This window comes from Zea mays, chromosome 2, assembly GCF_902167145.1.
Source record: "Zea mays cultivar B73 chromosome 2, Zm-B73-REFERENCE-NAM-5.0, whole genome shotgun sequence".
Lineage (NCBI taxonomy): Eukaryota > Viridiplantae > Streptophyta > Magnoliopsida > Poales > Poaceae > Zea > Zea mays.
This window is the reverse complement of record NC_050097.1, coordinates 238,201,729-238,217,637: the sequence shown is the minus strand read 5'-3', so window position 1 is coordinate 238,217,637 and position 15,909 is coordinate 238,201,729. Positions and strand designations below refer to the sequence as shown.

Here is a 15,909-nt window from a genome sequence, read left to right as displayed (position 1 = left end):
TGATCTACCTCTGCGCACGCCGCTTGGTCGCTTGGTCCTATAGCAGCTTTGCAACAAAGCAGTTTAGTGATTTAGATAGCAGTTTATTGATTTAGATTTATAGAGCCAATTTGGGGCAACAGTCCATAAGTCCATTGGTGAGCGCAAGGTGTTCGGCAAAATGCTCCAGCCCATAGAATTCAAGTTAACAATTTGTCAACTGATGTGTTTTATTGGATATTGTTTCTATGATTTTTTAGGCCTTTAAACCTCACAGAAACATTGGGTGAAGCAAATGAGAAGGTTTTTCCAGCCACTTTCAAGAGGCTCTGGCACTAGTGCTAATAATAATGTGAATAACACACCAACTGTTGGAGGGACGTTCAATCCGGATGACATAGTTGCAGATCCCGCTTTAAGGAGGCAAATTTATGAATATGATAAAGATGTCCAAAACCAAGTGAGAAGGGCATATGTTCTAAATGGTCCATGCCAACCAAAGGGTTTAGATTTCCCTCATAGACAGTATGAACAAAGTTTAAGGCCTTTTAAAGAGGAATGGTATGACAAGTATGATTGGTTGGAGTATATTGAATCAAAAGATGCAGTGTATTGCTTTTATTGCTTTCTTTTTAAGCAAGCAGTGAAAGGTGATAAATATGAAGCTTTCACTAAAGTTGGGTATAATAATTGGAAAGATGCAGTTGAAAGGTTGAAATCACATGTTGGTGGTGTTAACAGTATCCACAACAATGCTAGGTTACATTTTGATGATTTTAACAACCAAAGACAAAGCATATCAACTATCATGTCTAGTGCCAGTCGTGAGGCTGAAGACCTTTATAAAATTCGTTTGACTTCTTCATTGGCTTGTTCCAGATTTCTTTTGATGCAAGGTTTGGCTTTTCGTGGTCATGATGAATCATCTAGTTCGCTAAATAAGGGAAATTTTCTAGAATTGATTTATTGGATGAAAGATAAAATTAAATAAGTGAGAGATGCTTTTGAGCGTGCTCCAAGAAATTGCATTATGATATCACCACATATTCAAAAAGATCTTGCAAAGTGTTGCGCTCAACAGATCACAGAGAACATCCTAGGAGAAATAGGAGATAGAAACTTCTCTATTCTTATTGATGAATCACGTGATGTTTCTGTTAAAGAACAAATGGCGGTGATATTAAGGTAATAGTACTTTCATATTTTATTTGCATATTGTAGTTTCATATTTTATTTTCATGTCGTGTTGCCTAGCTAACTAATTTTTTGTAAGATAGATATGTGAATAATCAAGGCCATGTGATGGAACGGTTTCTTGCGCTCAAGCATGTCAAGGATACTACATCAGAAGCCTTGAAGGAAGCTATTTTTGGCCTTCTTGATCACCATGGATTATCTATATCCAAGATCAGGGGGCAAGGATATGATGGAGCATCGAATATGCGAGGTGAATTTAATGGCTTACAAAGAAAGATATTTGATATTAATCCACATGCCTATTATGTTCATTGTTTTGCACATCAACTTCAACTTGTGGTGGTTTCTATTGCTAGTAGTGCTTGTTGCCAATCAGTTCATGACTTCTTTGAGTACATCCACTTAATTGTCACCACCACAAGCTCATCTTGCAAGAGAAGGGATGCTCTAAAAGAAAAACACCACCAGAATATTTTAGAAAAACTAGAAAGGGGTGAAATTTTATCTGGTAGAGGTGTGAATCAAGAAACTAACCTTGCTAGACCTGGTGACACAAGATGGGGTTCACATTATTTAACATTGCTTCGATTAGAGACAATGTGGGACTCAGTATTGCATGTTCTTACCATTGTGCATGAAGATGGCCGTGTACCAACACAGGCAGCGGGGTTGATTGAAAAAATGGAGAGCTTCAAATTTGTTTTCATTTTAAAATTGATGTTGAAAATGCTTGCAATCACAAATGAGCTCTCTCAAACCTTGCAAAGGAAGAATGCCAACATTGTTCATGCTATGGAGTTGCTTGATGTTGTGAAAACCCGAATGGCTACAATGAGGACAGATAGTGGTTGGGAGTCATTCTTTCAAAGCGTGAAAGAATTCTGTGCTCAAAAGGGTATTCCTGTGGTAGATATGGATGAAGAAGTGCCTATTAGAGGCCGTTCAAGGCGAGATGGCTTCACAATCACAAACCTTCACTACTACCGCACCGAGATATTCTTTGTTGTTCTTGATAAAATCAACACTGAGTTATGCCATCGCTTTAATGAAGTTTCTAGCGAGTTGCTTGTTTGCTTTTCTTGCCTCGATCCAAAGAACTTATTTTGCGGTTTTGATATAGAGAAACTTGTTCGACTTGGTACTCTATATGATAAGGATTTTTCAGTTATTGAATGTGCAATGTTAAGAGAGCAACTTGAGACATACATTGTCCACGTGCGAAGGCATGCTGCTTTTGGTACTTGTGAAGATATTGCATCTCTATCTATGAAGATGGTTGAAACTAAAAAGCATCTTGTGTTCCCTTTGGTTTTCAAGCTAATTGAGTTGGCCTTGTTATTACCCGTCTCAACAGCAAGTGTTGAGAGAATATTTTTGGCAATGAACATCATTAAGAGAGAATTGCGTAACAAAATTGAAGATGATTGGATGAATGATTTGATGGTTTGCTATACGGAGAAAGAGATATTCAAATCCCTTGATGATGAGACTATTACTAGAAGATTCCAGCGTCTTAAAACTAGAAGAATGCAATTGCCTCGAGTCACAACTACAAGATTGACAACTTAGTGGTATATTCACTGTACTATTTACATCAATGTACTTTTCTTGTATTGATGTTCATCTAATATACATCTTTTCTAACTGTAGATTGGATTTTTGTTGGTGATTTTGGTGCCGCACTGCAGATTAAGAGAGAAATTTCGGTATGCATGTTATTATGAAACATTTCTATTATTATTATTACTTAGTCTCTAGATTGTCATCACAAAACTAGTTTTATCTTGTGAGTTGTGATCTGGTCTAGTGATTTAGCTTTTTATAATGTCGCTCCACCTATAATTTTATCCTGCGTCCGCCACTGATAGTAACACAACTCACACACGATGGTACTATGGAAGCTTAATTACATACCGAAATTAAAAGGCTAAAGGAACAAAAGCTTCCATTCCGATCCTCCAAGAGTAATCTTACTAAAAAAAAAGTGGCCACCATATTTCCTCAGCCCTCAGAAGTAAAATTTAATTCATCATTACCAAAAAATGGAATTTTCCAGGTCTATTCTTTGGTACACACAGCACAAATAATGATCTAAATTTTGTGTACGTCGTGGCTAGCTCTGGTCCAGCAATACCACCTACGCAAAATGAATGGTGATGCTGACCCACAAACTAACTATATATATACTACATAAATTAATATAAAAAATTATGTAATGTCAGAGAGATAAAAAAATATGGTGTTGTTCTACCTCTTTCCATAAGCGTTCAAACAATGTACGCCTCATTCGAAACCTGCATTTAAAGATTATAAGACGCATGCGTACACTAGTTTTTAAAAAAAATGCAAAAAAATATGTGTAATATATACATACCGATGTCGAAAATAGCAATGTCCGTATGTAGGATTCTCTGAAAAATAATTTTGATATAGCCTATGATGCCCTGCTATTCTGTCTCGCCGAAGGACTCGATGCCCTTGAATAGAACCACGATATTTCTTGTCATCATCAGATTCATTCGTATTCGTGGCCACATGCGTTACAGCGAGAAAATAATCATCATCTTCCTCATCTAATGATGATTCCAATACTAGTTGCATTGAAAGGCTTAGTCGAGCCATAACCAATCTAGACGTCAAACAATTGTTTTATTTATAAAATTCCTGATTACGGTCAAGCTAAGATGCAAAAACTTATATCACGGTGGAGAGAAAAAACCATACTTGAAAACTTGCTGTCGTGATGCAATGATTTGTCGATCGCGCATGAAATCCCACGCGGCTGGCACCTGGTAACGGCTGGTGGCGGCTGAGTACAGCTCCCAGAGAGTTGCAGCGTAAAAGTCAAAACCAACTATATGCCGTATGCAACAAATGGGATGCGATTTAGGCAAAATGGGCCAGCAATTTTTAAAAGTTAGCCCAGTTTTATTTCAGTTTTTTATTTTGAGGAAACTGTTGGAGTTACCATTTATTTCACCCCTACAAAACGTTCAATATGCCCTCCATAATCAGTTTTTGGGGATTTTTTTTTTGCATTTCCTCTTGGAGATGCTCTTAATAAACGACAGTCACGGAAATATTATTATTGTATTGTATAAATCTGATGAAACGCTTTGTCTAAAAGTGAAAACGACGACATAAAATGACGTCAACAATGCAAAGGCAGCATATGGCGGAGGCTGTGCTGGACGGCTGCGGCGCGTTCGATATGGCCGCCGTTCGACTACATGGAGAAGAAGAACCCTCAGGTGAGCCGGCAGTACAACCAGGCCATGTCCCAGATCTCGGCGCTGGCCTGCGACAAGTTGCTCCAGCTACTCTCCCAGCGGTGCACCGGCTTCGACGGCGACGCGCCATCCGCACCGTCGTTGACATGGTCTGCGGCAACGCGGCACCGTCCTGGGCATGATCACCTCTAGGTACAAGCACATCAGCGGCATCAACTTCGCCCTCTGACTTACGTCGTCGCTCAGGCGAAGCCAAATAATACCCGTCTGAATTCGATTGGGTCTGTCGATAGCTAGCTAAATTTGTTTCGAGATTTGGCTACTAACAAACACGGCGCATGATGGTTCTATTCTGCGGATGATCGATGCAGGCGTGGAGCACGTGGGCGGGAACATGCTCATGCTCGATCAAGTCACAGTGGCGACGCCATCTTTATGAAGGTAGCTAGTAGTTGTTTGACAAATCACAAAACTAGTTTTTTATGTCGCAAAAATATTGATGAACATGCATGTGCTTGTGCAGATTCGATGTCACATCACTACAGGAATCCGGCTCTTTGTCGAGTGCTCGGCGCTTCGCAAAGATCCGTACTCGGCAAAATCCTACCCTCGGTAACAGCCACGTTTATCGAGAGCATCGGCACAGGAAGACACTCGGCAAAGACCACTTTGCCCGAGTGCTAAACACTCGGCGAATCGAGACGCTCGTCAAAGGGCCGTCAGCAACCGTCTATAGCCGACGACCGTTAACTTTGCCGAGCGCCGGCCTTTGGCACTCGACACGCCAAAGAAGCTTCTTTGCCGAGTGTCTCTAGACTGACACTCGGTAAACTATGTTTTGACGAGTGTCTACCTTGGACACTCGACAAAGTATATTTTTATTTATTTTTCTTTTCTCAATCAAACATTTTCTACTATGTTCTTACACTATGTAGACTTACATATTTCATTTTGGCACAATTACAAAAAGTGTTTGCTATAACTATTAGATTTTGTTCGTTTAATCGAATTTACTCAGATAATTCAGATTTGAACAACAAGTCACTCGAAAAATGTAAAATCATGAATGTAAAAATGGTATCCATGTTATTTAACACAAGTTACATCCGATTTAAGGAGCAGACTGGAATTTTCGAGCACCATGCTCACTAAACATGACAGTAAATTTGCCATCCAGTTATTTAAAAATTGTATAAAACACAAACAAAGTCAGAAAATCATGAAACTTGTCGACATGTCATGATATCATATGTAGAGCATATGATAAAAATTTGAGAATGTTTTGTGAAAATTATCACATACTATGTGTAGAAACCTAGCAGATTTAAATTGAAGTTCTATGATTTCATGTTTAGGACTCTTTGGTTTCTACACATATCACGAAACATTCTCAAAATTTTATCATAGGCTCTACATATGAAATCATGACATGTCTACAAGTTTCATGATTTTCTGACTTGTTTGTGTTTTATACAATTTTTAAACAACTGTGTGGCAAGTTCACAATCATGTTTCGTGAGGATGGTGCTCGAAAATTCCGGTCTGTTCCTGAAATAGGCCGTAACTTGTGCTCAATAACATTCATATCATTTTTGCATTCACCGTTTCTATTTTTCGAGTGACTTGCAATTCAAATCTGAATCATCCGAAAAATTCAATTAAACAAACTAAATCAAATAACTAGCAAACACTATTATAATTGTGCCAAAACTGAACATGTATGTATACATGGTGTAGGAACAAACCACAAAAAATTTGGTTGGAAAAAAGAAAAGAATAAAAATAAACTTTGTCGAGTGTCAAAATAAGACACTCCGTAAAACATTCTTTGCCGAGTGCCTGCCGTGGAACACTCGACAACGTATTTAAAAAAAAATAAAACAATCTTTGTCAAGTGCTTATCAAAGGGCACTCGACAAAGACAGCTTTGCCGAGTGTTAGATCGAGGACACTCGGCAAAGTATATTTTTAAATTAAAAAATAACTTTGCCGACTGCTAGATCGCGACACTCGACAAAGTCTGTTTACATAGTCTTAACTGGCCTTCTTCTTCTCTTCATTTTTCTTTCTCTTCTCCACGCCGTAGCCATCCACTGCTGTCCAACCCACCTGCCACCGCCGTCCAACCCCCACCGCCGTCCAACCCACGCCGCCCGGCCAACCCCGGCCCACCGCCCGGCCAATCGCCGCCGCCATCCATCCCCACCACCGGCCATCCATCCCCACCGCTGGCCAACCGCCGCCGTCCAGCCCTGCCACCCGACCAACCCCACCGCCCTCTCGACCATCCCTCTCGTCCCTGGCTCCGACCATCCCTCTCGTCGGAGCTCCACTAAGGTATACATTTCATTGTCTCCGTTTATATGATCTTATTAATATATGCATGCGTGGATGAAATATACGTACAGTTAGAATAGTGGATGAAGCTAAGACCAACTACTTAGCTAACAAAAAATGCATGGATGAAATATGTCGTCGATGTAATTTATTATGATGTGCTAATAATTAGTTGGATCATATGGTTCTGCTAGTTTATGTTGCTTTGCGAGTGTAGGTTTGTCAACAAAATAGCAGTCCATATTTTTCAGTCATGGCATTGGCCCTTACCATGAACATGTGCCTTGATCATATTGTCTTTTATGGTACATTTACTGATGTATATGTGATTTTCGGTCATCATGCCGTTGGTATGTGTGTGAATGTCAGCCATCGTGCTGTTAGTTTTATTTGTAGGTTTTGGAAACCTCGCGGTGTAGGGGAGGTGCTGTCGATTTTTTTGTTGACATATTTTTGTTCTTTTTTTGCAGAGGCCTTCCTAGCTGTTGCGGGTCTGCCTGCACCGCGACGCGTCGCCACTGCACCGAACCGCCACAACCCCGCTAGCCTAATTGCACCATCACCCTAGGTATAACCTCTATTTCCGCATCATCGTCGTAGATCACATCAACCAGTAAGGCATCTCCGGCTCGAAAGAGATACGATGTACATATGCAGATCTTTGCATCATACGAGAGAGGAGGTGGTGAGATAATGTGTCGAGGATTATGATGCTGATGCCGGGGTAGCGGATATGTTAAACGACTATCATGAGGCACAGTTCACCGAAGGATGTACATAGGACGAGCTAGAGCCGACCGCAAAGGCGTTCTACGACATGTTTGACGCGACACAGAAGCTCCTTCACGGCCAAACAAAGGTTTCTTAACTGGATGCCATTGAGCGTGTAATGACGTTCAAGTTACATTACAACATGAGTCGAGACACATTCGATGGCTTGTTGATAGTTATTGGTAGCCTGCTTCTAGAGGACCACGTTCTGCCAAAGAGCATGTACGAGGCACTGAAACTCCTTCGTGCACTCAAGATGACGTATGAGCAGATACATACTTGTCCGAAGGGTTGCGTGCTATTTAGGAAAGAATATGCGAAGGCAAAGTACTGTCCGAAGTGTAAATCGTTTAGGTTCATGGAGGTATACTCTGGTGATGGACAGAAGAGGCAGCTCGACATCCCCGTGACAATCCTACGCCACCTTCCGTTCATACCGAGGGTCCAGCGTCTACACATGACCGAGGAATCCACGAAACAGATGACATGACACAAAAATGGCAAACAATACAATCCTGACAAGATGGTGCACACATCCGATGGTGAAGCATGGAAACACTGTGATGCCATTCACCGTGAGAAAGCCGAAGAGGCTCGTAATATACGTGTTGCTGGTGTAACACCCAAAATTATGATTTTTGAAATTAGTAAAAGAAATCAAAGGAAAGTGTCCTAATAAATAATTATAAAATGGATTTTTTATGACAGTTGAAATAATAAGTTCAGTTATAAATTTTAAGAAATAATGAGGATAGCTTCAATTTATTAGAATAGATTAACCCCTTCTAAGGCTATATATAAAATATTCCTTTATGTGGTAAAGTGACTCATGATAGCAAATAAATATACAATATTTTCTCCTAAAATAATTAAGTAATGAATATTCACCTTTAAATGAAATTTTAACTACAATACCTAACACCATATTTCCTTAAAACATTTCATGGGTACATTGCTGTTGGGGGCCTTTGGCTTCCGAAGGTCCTCAAAAACATAATTTGACAATGTTTTCCAAGTATGCGAGCATGTATCTTCGGAATCAGGTTGCGGATATACAAAAGCATGGTCAAGACGAAGCTTGACTGAAATGGAAGACAATCGTGACGAAGGATGAAACGATCACGAAGCTATGTACAGAAAAGCTTCGGCATGACAGCAGAAAAGGGGAACCGACTTAAAGATGAAAAGCCAAATTAGACCTCAGAGAATTACTATAGAGTTAGTGATAAAAGCAAAGGGCATTAATGTAATTTTACATGGGCTGCGTCTCGTGCCTATAAATAGATGAACAGTACTCCCGTACTGTTCACGCTGACTTGGCATTGGCATCTCGCTTGTACCCTTACTTTCCTTCAAGCCGAAGGTACATTTGTAATTTGTTATTATTTATATAAGTAAAATAAATAGAAATAAATTAATAATAATGTTCAAAGTAATCATGTTATTTTCCATATTTTATGCATAAATCTTTTCTTATCTTTTATCATGATTATGAAGGTGTGACCTTCATAACCTTCGTCCGAAATCCATTATATCCAAGGGGAAATAATGCTTCGAAGGACGAAGGGATTTGATATTTAACATTTTATGTTGCCTTGTTCTTAATTCATAGCATTTGAGAACAAAGTCTCCAACATTGGCGCCCACCTCCGGTGAACTCACTTCCATTTCTTGAGCTTTGAACACCTTCGGCAAGCATCACCTTCGTCATGCCGCCGAAAAAAGCTTCAGCGACAGGGGCTGCCACTCTGCAGCCGTTGGACCCCAATCAGGACGTCCTTTCTCTTAGGGAGGCCCGAAGCAAGAAGAGGAAGGCCACTAGTCCAACGCCTCCGGAGGACAACTTGGATCAGGAGATCCAAAACCTGGAGATCCTTCAGCAACAGGTGCAACGAAAGAAGGAGAAGATGGCTCGTTTAGCTGACCTTCAGAGACAGATAGATGAAGCTTCGGAAGAGGTTCGTCATCTTGTTCAAGATGACCAGAACCGAAGGCCTCCGCGCAGAGAGCTTCATCAGGAAGGCTTCTACAATGAGGACGACTGGTATGAAGATTTCCATCATGGAAATCTTGCTTTTGATGATGCTTCTCCTCTATCAACAGAATTGCAGGCTACACCATGGCCCCAGTCTTACAAGCCACCCCAGCTCCCCATGTACAACGGTCATACAGACCCGAAGCAATTCTTGATGAGCTATGAAGCAACCATATCTTCGTATGGTGGCAATACTGCAGTCATGGCAAAGTCTTTTGTCATGGCCGTCAAGAGTGTCGCTCAAACCTGGTACTCCTCTCTTCGGCCAGGGACAATCACCTCTTGGCAGAAGCTGAAGGATATGTTGATAACCAGCTTCCAAGGGTTTCAGACGAAGCCAGTTACTGCTCAAGCTTTATTCCAGTGTACCCAGGACCACGAAGAATACCTCCAGGCGTATGTCCGAAGGTTTCTGCGTCTGAGGGCACAGGCGCCAACAGTGCCCAATGAAATTGTCATTGAGGCCATGATTAAGGGACTTCGGCCGGAACCTTCAGCGCAATACTTTGCCAGGAAGCCACCACAAACTTTGGAGAAGCTGCTCCAGAAGATGGACGAGTATATCCGAGCTGACAATGACTTCCGCCAAAGAAGGGAGGAGGCATTCAGGTTCTCTGAAATGACCAGGGGCTTCGGAGGAAGATTTCATCCGAGGCACGTTAGGTCAATTCATAACTCCACCCAAAGTGATGATAGAGGGAGCCAACAACAAAGGCCACAATACTCTTCGCAAGCTTCGGGGCAACAACAAAGCTCTGTTCGGCCGCCAGCGCCAAGGGGCAGAGGCGCCAGGGGCTTCGGGGGAAGATTTGGGGATCAGCCAAGAAGAATTTACTGTCTATTCTGTGGTGAAGACAAGGGCCATACCACCAGGATGTGCCACGTCACCATCCAGAAGCAAAATGAGATAGCAGAAGCTGTAGCACAACAGAGTCAGCCAAAGCAGGTCATGCACACTGCTTCGTACCATTCGCCTTACATTCCAGAATATGTAGGCAATCACTCTGCAACTTCTGTTGCTTCGGCAAGTCAACCCCAAGCATCTTGGCAACAACCTCCACCGCCACCACCAACGCAGCGAGGACAGCAGCCAGAAGGGAGTCAACACACTCACCTTCAGAGGGACTTCAGAGAGGAGTCCGAAGCTCGCACAGTCAATAGCACTGTGCCAGAGTCGAAGCACATTTACTGACAAATATCCTACCTCGACAACAGTTTTTTCGCATTTTTACATTCAATATTACTTTTTTTGTTAATAAGGAACAATTATGGGAAGTCTAAGTGTTTTTTATCGTTTGTCAATTTCTTGTAATAGTTTCGTCTTTTGCCATAATGAAAATATATCTTCTCCATAGGCTTGAGTTGCCGAAGCATACGAATTTATGGTGGCACGAAGGACCTTTGAATTATCAAAAATTTGTTCTAAGGGACACAGTGCAATTTATTCGAAGCAGTAAAAAGTCGTTCCTAAGGGAGAGCAGTGTAAGTTTTCTGAGCCTACAACGAAAAATAAGCGCTGATTCCACCGAAAGTAAAAGGCGAAGAAGCTCCTAAGGGAGGCTTACAGCGAAAAATAAACGCTGATTCCGCTGAAAGTAAAAGGCGAAGAAGCTCCTAAGGGAGGCTTACAACGAAAAATAAACGCTGATTCCGCTGAAAGTAAAAGGCGAAGAAGCTCCTAAGGGAGGCTTACAGCGAAAAGTCAGCGCTGATATAAAAAGATTGTGTGCTCTATTGCAGGGATGTGTGTATCTTTGGCACAAATATCATTTTGCATAACATAACATCATCACATCATTTTGCATAACATAAGCATCATACATCATATTGCATGTGGAACAAGAAGGGGATACAGTATTGATCTTCGGAGAATGTTTTGAAAAAGAGAAAATCGTGCTAAGGCACAAGATAAATTGAGAAGTGTAGCTTCATTAGAGAGACAACATAAAACTTTTTATAGCTTCAGAGAATATTTTCACGAAGCTTGGATATTCCTCATCAGAGAAGTATGGAAATTCTTGTGATATATAAAAGATTTTCTTCACGAAGCATGAAAAGAAGGGAAGGTGTTTTTTCGCCGAAGGCTCAAAAAACGGTATGTATGCAAAATTTCATGCATCGTAAAGAATTGAACTATAAATAGATTATATATTACATTCAAAGTTACAATGTATTACACATGTTACATTCCAAATATTTTAACAATAGCATCTAATCTTCCCTAAGAACTACTTCTGCAGCTTCGTTCAGTAGCTGATCGACAACCTTGTCCATGATGGCTTCGACCATTTTTCTAATTTCGTCGTCCCCCTTCGGGTGGGGGCCCGGAGATGCCTCAGCAGGTTCTGAGGGAGGAGAAGATACGGCTATATTACTATTACAAACCACGAACAAAGTCTGAAATCAAAAATTACAACAGAATAAAAACCACTAGTTAATACCTATTTGCCCTTCGGGCTCTGCGTTTTTCTCAGCAGCCTCTGCTATCTTCCTAGCATCATGGATGCCTTTTTCGCTTCTTTGAATGATTTCTTGAGCCATTTCTCGGCCGCCATTGTCCCAAATGTCGGTGAAATTTTTTCCACCAACCAGGCTTGCTTCGACCGAGGGGTCCTTTATATCTTCGGAAGACAAGGCAGTTTCAGATTGCGCTAAAGATTTCACATGATTACAACCTTTCTTTCCAAAACAGTAGCAATCCCCCTGGCGCCTGAAAAAGCACATATGTCTCCGCGGCTATTCAAGATTTCCTCGAAGGCCTCAGCTTCGTGACTGATCCACTCAATCGAGCCTTCTGGATTCCCCCTTGTGAAATTTTCTTCGCTAGAGAATGCGCCAACGCTGGCGAAGCTGGATTTTATCTTCTTAACACACTCTATGGATTTATCATAGTACCTTTTCTTGGAAGCACGAAGCTCTTCAGCATTTATTTCCAAATGATTTGCCCATTGATCACTAAGTTCTCGTTTTGTTTCTTCTAGTATGCGTTCTTCTTTAACTCTGGCCAGTTGTTTCTGAAGATCCTGAATTTCACACTTTTGGGCTTCAGCTTGAGCCTTAGAGGTAGCTTCGTCTTCCTTTATTTTATCCACTAGTGTAAGCAGAATTTTATCTTTTTCCAAAGCTTCGTTCCTCAGCTTGATAACCTCTGCTCGTAGGTTGTTGAAAGCAATATTATAGCTCTCGTCTTCGGCATTCTTTTGCGCTCTCAAAGCGTTGCTCAGTATTAAACCCTATATGAAAAAGAATTAGTATAAGAATAAAAGAATGATTCAAAAATTGTAAATTTCCAAATATACAATTCTCACACCTTCAGACTATTATATGCAAGGCTATCCGCAAGATCGTCCTTCGTCATAGCGTAGAGTCCAGCTTCAAGCTTCGGAAACCCCATACTTCTAGCCATCTCCCGGCAGACAGATAATTCTTTGTTGTCAGGGAGGCAGTATAGGAAGTCATCTTCGTCTGTCCCATTGAACACTAGTGCCCCCTTCGGATATTTCAGTTCTCTGGCATAGTGATTAGCTTCAAAAATATCTTCTTCAGATAATTTCTTCCCCGAAGCATGTCGCACAATATAATCGCATATTTTGGAAGGTGCTTCGGGGGCAGCAGTGTCAATTTCTTCAACCAAAATTGGCTCTGACATTTTTATTTTTTCGGCTTCCAAAGCTGCCTTTGTAATTTTTGTTTCTTCGGTTTCCAAAGGTTTTACCTTGGTGGGCTCTGAAGGCCCAACTTCAGTTTCAAATTGTTGCTTCGAAGCTACAACAACAAAGGCTTCAGTAGACACTTCAGAAGTTTCAACAGTTTTCTTTGGAGTTATGCTTGAAGATTTAATTGTCTCCAAAACATCTAACACATTAACCATCCTTTTTCTTTTCGGGGTCTGTTGTGGACTTGTTCTCAAATGCTATGAATTAAGAACAAGGCAACATAAAAATGTTAAATGATACTGTCCTTCGTCCGTGAAGCATTATTCCTTTGGGGATAATGAACCTTGGACGAAGGTTGATAAGAGTCTTATTACGAAGTTGAACCTTCGTAATAAACTTTTAATAAATATTGTAAGATAATGCAAAGTAAAAGATATAAAAATGAGTAAATGATTCACAGATGTATTATATCATATTCACTTAATATATTGAATCATCAAATACAATGATACCTATGCCTTGACAAAGGTTGTATTCCGAGAGATGCGGTTGCAAATACCAGAATGAGTGAACAGTAACGGAATACTGTTCACTATTTATAGGCACAGGACGCAGCCTGTGAGGAATTACAAGTATGCCCCTTATAAGAACTTACAACATTGACTCAGACCTTTATGGACTAAAATGTCATTCTATCTTTAAGTCGGTTGGTAATGCCGAAGCTCTACGAAAAGGTACCTTCGGCTATCTTGTACGAACAGCTTCATCCGAGGATCACTTCTTTCTATAAGACCTTCGGCGTCGAAGCATAGACCCAACAGTAGCCCCTTTCGCGGTGCTAGATCGTTTTTCGTAACGAGCTTGATCCGTGAAAAAAGTTTCTTAAGCTTCGGAGCGCCGAAGGTCTCAAAAAACACCTTCCCTGAGCTCGTTGTCGAGAAACGATTCGATTTCCCTGCGCGCAGCGGCCCCACCTTGCAGAGTTACTGTTCGGTCACTGCGGTCCACCGTACAGCGAGTGCGAGCGGGTGTTCGCCTGGTGTAAAACTCCTGGCGCTTCGCCTTCTTACCTGCGGCACTATATAAACAGACGAGTAGGTGTGAAATTACCACAGCATTTACTGCTATTTGCACTGTTTTGCTGCCAAAATTTTAACCATCGCCGAAGCTTGTTTGTGAGAATTGAACGAAGCTCCATCTTGAAGCCTGCTTCGGAGAAAAAAGTATTAAAGTTTCACAAGTTCATAGTTAAATGGCCAGAGTCCGTTCTACCGCTAGGGTTGAGCGTGAGGGGGACGAAACTGAAGCTTCAGAGACTGTCCCTATCTCCGAAGCCATGCAACGATCCGGGTTAGTGACTTCGGAGAAGATTCTTGGTGATGATGCGGAACAAGCTGTCGCTGAAGCAGAAGGAGAAGATGCTGGGGAAACTGACCCCGAAGATGATTATCACCTTGCCACGCCAAGCAAACCCAGTCACTTGGACTTCGGGAAATCTACTGTTTCGAAGGCTGATCTGTCCAAGATGGTAAAATCAGGCTATTTTACTGAAAATCAAAAGAAGCTATTACGCTTCGGGGGAGAAGAGACTACCCCGAAGCCGGAGAAAGATGAAATTGTTATTTTTAAGAGCTTCCTAAAGGCTGGATTAAGATTCCCCCTTCATGGGATTATTGCAGAGATATTGAAAAATTTTGGAATCTATTTTCACCAGCTAACTCCTAACGCTATCGTTAGGCTTAATGTTTATATCTGGGCACTCCGAAGCCAGGCGGTGGAACCATTTGCTGACAGCTTCTGTCGAGTTCACGAACTGCACTATCAGACAAAGGCTAGAAAGGATGGTTTACATGAGAATTTTGGTTGTTATAATTTTGCTTATCGGAAAACTACGAAGTATCCTGTGATCAGCTACCGAAGCAAATGGGCAGCAGGGTGGAAATCAGAATGGTTCTATGTTAAGGTTGATGATGATAAAGAAAAGCTTGTGCAGAGTCCACTGGAACTGACCTTCGGAGAAACTCGCCCCCAGTGCCACATGCTACCAGAGGGTCCAACTCAAAAAGCAATGTTTGAATTCAAAATAATTGCAGAGAATATTAGTACAAGGGACCTGGTCCAGGAATTCTTGGCCTTCAAGGTTTTTCCTAGTGTAAAAGAATGGGAAATGCCGAAGTTGAAGGGGGAGAAGAAAAAAGGTGAACTTGTACGTTTGCCTTACTACTTCAAATTTAAAAAATATTTTAAAACTCCTTGCCAAGAGTGGCTGGATACGATTGAAGTGATGTGCAACGAGATACTTGGTAATTATTCAAAAAAAGAAGATCAATTGATGACCGCAGCCTTCGGCACCCGTCCGAAACGAAGGCTAAATCGAGTATTGGACGCCTTGGGTTTCGAATACCCAGACTACGAAGATCTGAACAAAGGTGCCAGAGGGCAAAAAAGGAAAAGGGCGACTGAAGCCTTAGATGAGGGTGAAAAAGAGCCAGTAAAGAAGAAAATTTCAAAGAAAAAGGAACCTTCTTCTCCGAAGCAACAAATATCCGAAGCAGAAGAAACCCCCGCATCACCTTCTGCTGCTGTTGTTGAAGAAATTCTGAAGGTAATGACTGAATCCTTACCTGCGAAGCTAAGTCCACTGGGTCCTCAACTGACTAAGTTTTTTCAGAAGGACAAGGAGCCTGAGAAATTGAGGAAAACA

At 41.3% G+C, this 15,909-nt stretch overlaps 1 pseudogene; it reads left to right on the top strand.

Moving 5' to 3' along the window:
- The first annotated feature begins 251 nt into the window (after window positions 1–251).
- On the top strand, window positions 252–3,019 carry LOC103648221 (zinc finger MYM-type protein 1-like; annotated as a pseudogene).
- Window positions 3,020–15,909: the final 12,890 nt, after the last annotated feature.